The 8,400-nt window shown below is 39.1% G+C and overlaps 1 long non-coding RNA gene across 1 annotated transcript in view; it reads right to left on the reverse strand.

Annotated features, from left to right (window-relative positions):
* Positions 1 to 6,220, reverse strand: part of LOC135966116 (uncharacterized) — a 69,214-nt gene extending 62,994 nt beyond the window's left edge. Inside the window, exons 1-2 of the long non-coding RNA XR_010579220.2 lie at positions 2,441 to 6,220; positions 893 to 1,014 (exon numbers count right to left, since the gene is read on the reverse strand). This is a non-coding gene — a long non-coding RNA (uncharacterized lncRNA). The remainder of the gene's footprint in view (positions 1 to 892; positions 1,015 to 2,440) is intronic.
* Positions 6,221 to 8,400: the final 2,180 nt, after the last annotated feature.

The raw sequence follows: 8,400 nt of genomic DNA on the forward strand, positions 1-8,400 counted from the left end.
ATATGAGTGCTATTATCTACCTGCTACCCACACATCCTGTATTAGAACCCAGAGACAATAGGGCATCTCCTGCACAGATCTCAAAGGATAGCAATGGAGCAAGTCATCGGTGTGGATAAACTATTCTGAAGATTAGCTCTCAACAATTGAATTTTTCTTGCTAAGATTCCATTCTCCGTGACTTGTTTAGTGTGGTCTGATGCCTGAAGGAAGAAAAGTCAAATGTGCTTGCTTGTTCCTAGTATCAGCCAGAGGATGATCTCAACCAGGTTTTTTTGGCTTCATGGAGGAAACGTTTTGGGTGACACAGGGAAAGTGAATGGCTATGGCACCTTGTGGCATTGGATGGGATTCAGGATGAGGCACAGTCACCACCGCATTAAATGCTGAAGCCTTGAGGAACTTCAGACAAATGGCACTTAGAAGAAACGCAAATTGAAATGGGAAGTTTGAGTCCTTTCTCCAGCACTTACTAGATGTGTAACTTTGGGTAAAGTATTTAATCACTCAGAGTGTCACCCTCTGCAAATGGGCCTAAAAAAAAATCCACCTCATAGTGTTGAGCGATCAGATGAAAAACCCCATAGAAGACATTAAGCATGGGGTTCTGAACATTGTGCTGTGTAACTAATGATCTCCAATATCGTAATAGTTACAATTACAATTCCACCTATGATCCAAGTGGTTTCATTATGAATATTCTCTTTGGAGATAGGCTTTAGGGAGGTGAAGGCATTTTTTTTTTTCCCAGAAAGATACCTACATTTCAACTGGGAGTTGTAGAATATTTACAAATCCTGCCTTTAAACCAGACCAGAGAGAGGATGTGGATTCTTTCACATTAAGAAAAGCAGAAACTTAAAAAATCAATGTATGATTTTATAAGACTTACTGTATTAGAAGCAATGGATAACTTTTTGTTCCTGAGAGAGGGAAGGCTCTCCGTGAGAGAGACAGTAATGTCATTATTCATGCTGTAAGCCAGCCCACTTCAACTGCTGGTCTTCACAATGCCTACAAGTGTAAAAAAAAAAAAAAAGAATACAAAAAAACCACTTGCTTCCTTTTTTATGAGTATTGACATTCTTGTGCAGTATTAGGAGAGCTAATTTAGCTTCCAGTTCTAAGAATTTTTGAATCTATAGCCAGTAATTATTGGCATTCAGGGGTACAAAAGAGGAAAACAAAGCCTGCAAATTCTAGCACATTCATGTGGGATTGGGAGCTGAATTAGGATCCTCACACGCCATTGAATGATCAGCCCCCTATTAGAGCTTTATTAAAATGGTAATGATTATATGCCAGCTATAGGCAGGCAGCCGCACCTGTCAAAAACTACCCCGATTATCCTGTTCATTGAACTGTCTGGCTCTTGAATCAGTGTCTCAGGTTTACTCCTCTGAAGTTTTTTTTTTCCCTCCTTGCCTCAAATAAAAAAAAGATACAAGAACAAACATTTTCTTGGAGTCACAGAGCACTCTTGTCTTTCTTCTCGTTTTGTTTTTGTATCTGGTATGGAAAAATGATAGAGAAGCTATCCTCTCTTTGGTTTGGGATAGAAACAGGAGAAAGAAACAGAAAACATGTTAAGTTCCACCCCCCAAAAATTCAAATGTTAGTAGGAGAAAATGTACATCTCTAATTAATCTGGAAACTGGGATCATTCGATTGTCAGCCACATGTATTATGATGAAGGGGCAGATTCTTGTTATTTATGCGTCAGTTACCTAGTTTAGAGATCTGTTGTCCTTCGTTTAAAAGACATTTGGGGTTTTCACCCATCTTTTGCTTTTAGAAATGCATAAAACAATAATGGATTTCGTTTGAAATCACCCTTTTTTCCAAGATTGAAACAACATTGAATGCACAATGTTGTTTTCTTACAAGACCAAATTTTGTCCTCACTAGGAGGAAAAGCTCTTTTAAACTATTCAATTTATTGGTTTGTCATATCTATAAGAGAAGAGCCTCTCAGTAGGAGAGGGCTCTGGCGGGTTGAGCGTCATCACAAGTACTTGTGACAGATGCTGTGATGGTAACTGATCACAGCACTTGCAGAGAAGGATCAATATATGGAGAAAAGCAGATTTTTTGGGTTTGGTTTGCTATGTTCTTGTTTGTTAGAAAATAGCTTTCTCTGACTAGTAAAATTTCTTGGGGATACCACAAAGGATGTTAGTTTCCTTCAATATCTACTGGCATCAACAGATTTCTATTACCTCTCAGCCATAAGTCTTAGTCACTGGAGAACAGAGCAGGAAGTAAACGAGTTGTTTGTTTAACGTTCGCTTTCTGGTAGGATGTCCCCTGGATATGCTTTGAAGATGCACGGAGCTAACAATAGACAGAACTAATCTCAAATTCCTTATGCACACTCTTTTGTTAGTTTGCACAGGGGAAAAAAAACCAGCATATGAATTTGGAATTTTGTGGCACTTACCTACCAGAGAGTAACCTTGGAGTTCCAGTCCTTTTGATATTACAGCATAAAAATATTCACCACTAGGTCTAAGTTAATAGACCTCTTAATTACATGGAGCTGCTGCTTGCATTACTGTAACAACAGAATAACACACCTTTTACAGTAATTCACAATTTATCTGAGACATTCTGAGAATGCTATTTATTTATTGAATGACTCCAGTGCAACATCTTCTCCTGCCTTCCCCACACTCACCACCCAATCTCTACCCTCCCCTATCCAGCCGGTATGAATTGAATATCATGAAGTACCAACTGAAGAATTCTCAAGCCATTGCTGCAGCATTTGTTAAGGACTGTATCATGAGATAATCACATATAGAAATAAGTGGTTACTTCACAGTTAAGGCTATTGCCAGGGCATCTAAGTGGCCAAACCCTTTTCACAGTCCTCGACCTTACTATAGCATGAATGATTGTTTGCCCCTCTGTCCAGAAACACTTAGCCTGACACCTGTGTGATGCGCCAACATCCTGGGTCTCCCTCTTCCCTGTTTCACTTCTGACTCCTCTCACCACCTCCTGTCCACATCTGTGGACCTTTCTTAGGACTATAACTTTGGCATCTTTTCTCTTTTTGGCCTTGCATAGGGCTCTGTTTCCTGCATCCCTTCTCTTTTCTTTCAACATTTCTTCTTAGCAATTGTATCTTATCCCATGATTCCTACTGCTTCCTCTGTAAAGAAAACTTCGAATCTCAACCTCAAGCCAAGGTTGCTGCAGTCATTCATTTCTCACACCTGGTTTCTTATTTTTCAAGATTGTCCCATGAGTCTCCAATTCAGTTTGACCATGTTTGAGTTGGTTGTTGTTAAACCTGTTTTGAGGTCTATAGATTCAATCTCTGCCCTTTTTTGCAGCAGGATATTTTTGTGATGAACTGCAGAGTACATTCCACTTTCCACTACCACTTCCCCGCCATGCCCATTTATACATTCTATCCTACAGTGACTGCCATCCAAGTGGCAGTAAAGAAATTCCATAGAACAAAACATTCCTTGGTCTCGGAGTTTGAAAGCCAGGACTCCAAGAGAACTCAGTGTAAACATAATATTTGGAGAAATTTGTAGTCAATTTCAGCTTCCCTATGCACATACACTAGATAAGGATGTCTTGGGTTGGAGGAAAGGTGAGAGGAACAAAGGGGATGTGAATAAGGAGGGAAGTAGGTGGGCTCTAGGACAAGGATACCAGGACTGACCACATTCAGGACTTGCCTAGTCTCCACTTCTGGGGACAGACATCATCCTTAACCAGACCCATGAACCACAGGTACCTGAGCCAGTGTTCACTGCTCACAGAAGCTTCACCTCAGTGAGCAATGTACATGGCCATGTTGAGCAGCTCTATTAACAGTTCTTCATGATAGCATCTGGTACTAATCTGTGGATAGTAGCCAGCAGAGGTGACTCAAGACTTAGGTGTCCTAAGTCCTAAGACTTTGCTCAGTCATCTGTGCAGGCAGCCTCCTTTCACTGACTTTGCTAACCTCTCCTCTCTCACTCACCTCTTGAGATGGAGAATGGACTCTGGTCTGTATACTTAAGGGAGTGCATGGTGCTGTGGGAGGAAAAGTCCAAAGTGTATTTGACTAGACATGAGAAGGATCTGCTCAAGATGTTCCTCCTGGTCGAGACAGTGATGGGAGAAACAGCTTGCCCCTAAAAGTCTCTTAAATCAATGACTTTGTTTCTACTTTCCCTGTCACTAGCCTGTATCAGGTCTCTATGACCATCTTATGCCATTACATCCTTGATTTCTCATTCTTCCCACCCATTTTGCCCCTTGCTGTCAGGCTAACCTTCTTCAAGCCTGGATTCTTTCAAGTTAGTTCCCTATTGAAACACTTTGAATGGTTTTCCCTTTCATACTGAATGAAGTTCAAGCCCCATTCATGGCTTTACTATATAGGTATCAAAACCAATCTTACCTCCTATAAGCCTTAAAGGGAACAACCCATTACTGAATCTGTTTTAATCCATAGATCACAGAAGCTATTCTTCCTTATTATCTCAACAGGATAATAAGGTATTTCTAGGTATTCACTCCTAGAGGTTCATTTAATTCATGATTTCTTTGCCCTGGTACCTTCCTTTTACATGAAAAGCTGGGAGTCATCTCTTCCTCCTCTGACTTTCCACAGCTCTTCATCACCACCTCATTTGTGACCCTTTTATCTTTAAATACGTAATATGTACATGTTTTATTTGCCCTCATAAATGGTGTGACCCTTGAAAGTAGGAACAGAATAGGATTCCTCTCTAAATCATCTAAAAAACCTAGACGTTGCCTGCCACATAAAATTCAAGATACACATTTGTTGGAAAAAAGATTATTTTCTTTCATTAAATATCGGTGGTTTGTGTCATGTGTCTGTTTGGATTGAACTGTTGTTAATGTGTTCTGAAGTAACTATCTAGTAAAACCGTTTAATTCCTGAGCTAAGTTGTATTGAGTATAAAAGGTTAGAAGCATTTAAAAATCTAACATCAAAGTTAATTTTATTACTTTATGGACTGAATAAAATCAGCTTAAATAACTTAAAGTAGTAGTATTTAATTTTACCACAGGTCCAAAATCTTGGGGTGATTTTAACTTCACTTGTTTATATCTCAAAATCAACTGGAAAATCCTGCCAGAGTTTCTTACCACCTCTGCTGCTACTCTGTTTTAAGCTGCCACCAACTATCACCTGAATTATGGTAATAGACCCCTGATTGGTTCTTCCCTCATAGTCTATTTCAACACAGCAGCTGAAGTGATCCCATTAAATCATAAGTCAGATCATGTCATACCCTCATTGGAAACCTCTAGTGGCCCCATTGTGTTCACAATAAACTCTAGTGCTCTTATACTGCTCTACCAGGCCTTGCCTGTTCTCCCTTCAGCCCCACTTTATCTGTGACCTCTTTTCCTACCTTGCCACTCCTTGGTAGCTCTGATCCCTTCACACTGGTCTCCTTGCTATCCTTGAACACACCAGGTACTGTTCTGCCTTGGGACCTGTGCCCCACATTTCTTTGCCTGAAACACTCCTCTTGTAGATTTGGGTAGGACTGTGTCACCTGCTTCAAGTCTGCCTAGATGTTACCTTTTCAATAAGATCTACTCCCAATGGCCCTGTTTAAAATTGCATTCACGTTACTCTTCATTCCCTACAGTGTATTACCTTCCAACACACCATACACCTTACTTATTTATTATGAGAATATAAATTCCCTGCTAGAGCAAAAGTTCCACAGAGGCAGAGGGTTTTTATCTGTTTTGTTCAATGATGTGTCCTAAGAGCTTAGATCAATTCCTGACACATAATACGTGCTCAGCAAGTATTGAGTGAATAAATGCTGCAATATTAAAGTTGAAAGGGAGGACTTTGAATTGCTTCTGGTGTAGTGGTTCCTGATGTGAGGGCTCTAAAAGTCTTAATAGAACAATTTTCAGAAACCCTAGTGAAAATTATACATTTGGCCATAATAAAATTGCCCAGTTCTGTGGTTTCCAAACTGTGTGCCAGGGATCACTGGGGTTGGAGGTGGGGTTCTGAAGTGAACTCATAGGGGCACTGAGGGATAATTCTAAATTTATGGAAAACACAGCAACACTCAACATCTGTCAGACACCAGGCACATTTCTAGCTCAAAGTGGTTCACAGTCTCAAAATTAGATTGTGCTCCGTTTCTTTTGCTAACCTATTTTTGTGAAACTGACTTTTTGGTCATTGCTGTGGTAGAAAGCCATCAGGTACCATGTGAAAGTGAATGTAGAACAGGAAATTACAAACAAGGTTTGTAAAGGCATACAATGCCCAACAGGCACACATATTTTGTTGTTGTTGTTAATAAATAATCATGGTTTTATAAGAATGGAATAATTTTTTTTTCAATTTAGGTGTATTTTTTGTTAAAATGGCTATCATTTGAATAAAAGTTCTTAGGACATAAATGCCTATTAAGTTGTTTGGACCCAAGTACTTAACAAACAGAACTTTTAGATATTTATTTTGGCCTTGAGGCACTGTGAAAAACTTTTTGAGGCCTCTAGGGTGCCATGAAAGGAAAAAGTTTGAGCACCTCTGACCTTGACTTACTAAAGTATGACTTTATTGATTTCAGTTACAATCATATTAAATTAGCTTGACAACCTTGTGGTCCCGTGTTTATGAAAAGTTCTGATTGGCAATACCATAAAGATTTTTAGTAGAAAATAATTATTAGTGAATAATAGCAAATTAATTATTAATAATTATTTCTTAGACTAACTCTTTCAAAACATAAAGAAGCTGAGGAAAAGATATTTAAAGGGTCCTTGGTGGAGGATGGGTGGAGAAACTTACATCTCATTCAAGGCCCTGGTTGAACACATGAGGAAACTGAGACCTGGCACAGTTTAGTGACATGCTTCCAGTCACACAGTTGGTGAAGGAAGAACCAGGGCCAACAACTAGTGTCTTGCCCCTTTTCCATTGTACTTCACCAGGCTTCCTCCTTGTGTCTGTATGGTGCTTATAAAGAGATTTTTGAATATATTGTGATGATGATAGGCAAACAGTCACTGTACATGCTCTCTACTACAGAGGGTACTTTCCTCTCAATGTTGTGTCCTTACAGTCTGGCAAAATTACTGGAACACATACTAAAAGTTCATGCTAAATTGAATTATTTATGACCATTTAATCTACAGATCATATTTCTTAATCTCAGATAGATATTGAAAATAATTAACCTAACTGGAAAGGTAAAGTATCACTTAGTTTACAAAAGAAAGCAATTAGCGCTAGTTAATGTGTCAATGCATTAAAAATTGAGTATGTTGAGCTGGTGGACTCGAAGATGATTTTAGTTCATAGCACTTCTTGTGAAATGCCAGGGAATAGAGAACTATATATAGCACTATCCATTAAGAGAAACATCTGATTAAGTAGACAAAGGCTTTAGCATTCTTTATGTAGTACATGTCTTAGGATTTGAATATAAGAATATTTTGAATTTCATCCTAGGCAACAGAAATACCAGTCTCATGAAATCCAAATCAGTAATCTGAGAAATGTGTTCAGTTAGTGACTTTAAGTATTTAGAGTTGTATACAGAGTCTTTCAAAACTGAGAAAATATAGAAAAATGCCTGCTGCTTTAACATTTTGCACTGTACAGATGGTTCCCTGGCCAACATAATTTTCTCTCTCATTTTGATGATACGGACTGGAAAATGTCTCAACCAAATTAAGCTAATGGAGGTCAGTGTGTAGTATGTGCCATTAATTTGAAAAACAAGGAGATAGATAGAGGAAAGACAGGTAATGATTTGTGACAGAGGCACCCAAATTTGATTTAAACAATTCAATTATCCTTTTTAAAGTCCCCCATAGAAATGTGCTGCAAAGCCCTTCATTCCCCACTCGTGCGGATGGGACACAAAAACTGCTTTTGATAATGGTTCCATATCACTTCCTCTGTGACATGCTGTGGGGATTGCAAGCCACAGAACAAAACAAACATCTTCATGTCCTATTGTGAAAAGTCCAAGGTGGTCATGCAGGTGAAGAGCTGTCCTCATATGACCTGAAGAACAGGAGATTGCAAGTTGCACATAGAAAGGCTTTCTTAGACAACATCCCTCTGGAAATATTGGGCCAATATTCCCAAAGCAGCTCTAGCATTACAAAAAAACTTCTTTAAGGAAATTTCTATCTGCAGCTGCCAAAGGATGCAAGGTAAATTTATGGTTCCGCCATGGCCCCAGAATGGGAACCAATGGAAATACGTACACTTGTTGAGGACATAGGCCCTGGAAGGAGAATCATACCCTGGCACTGTGGCCTATTAGGTACCTAACCATGGGCAGATTGGTTAGCTCCTCTAGGCATCATTTTTTTAATGTGTAAAATGGAGATAATATTAATACTTACCTCATAAAACCCTTA

This window comes from Macaca fascicularis, chromosome 11 (assembly GCF_037993035.2).
Source record: "Macaca fascicularis isolate 582-1 chromosome 11, T2T-MFA8v1.1".
In the NCBI taxonomy this organism is placed as follows: Eukaryota; Metazoa; Chordata; class Mammalia; order Primates; family Cercopithecidae; genus Macaca; species Macaca fascicularis.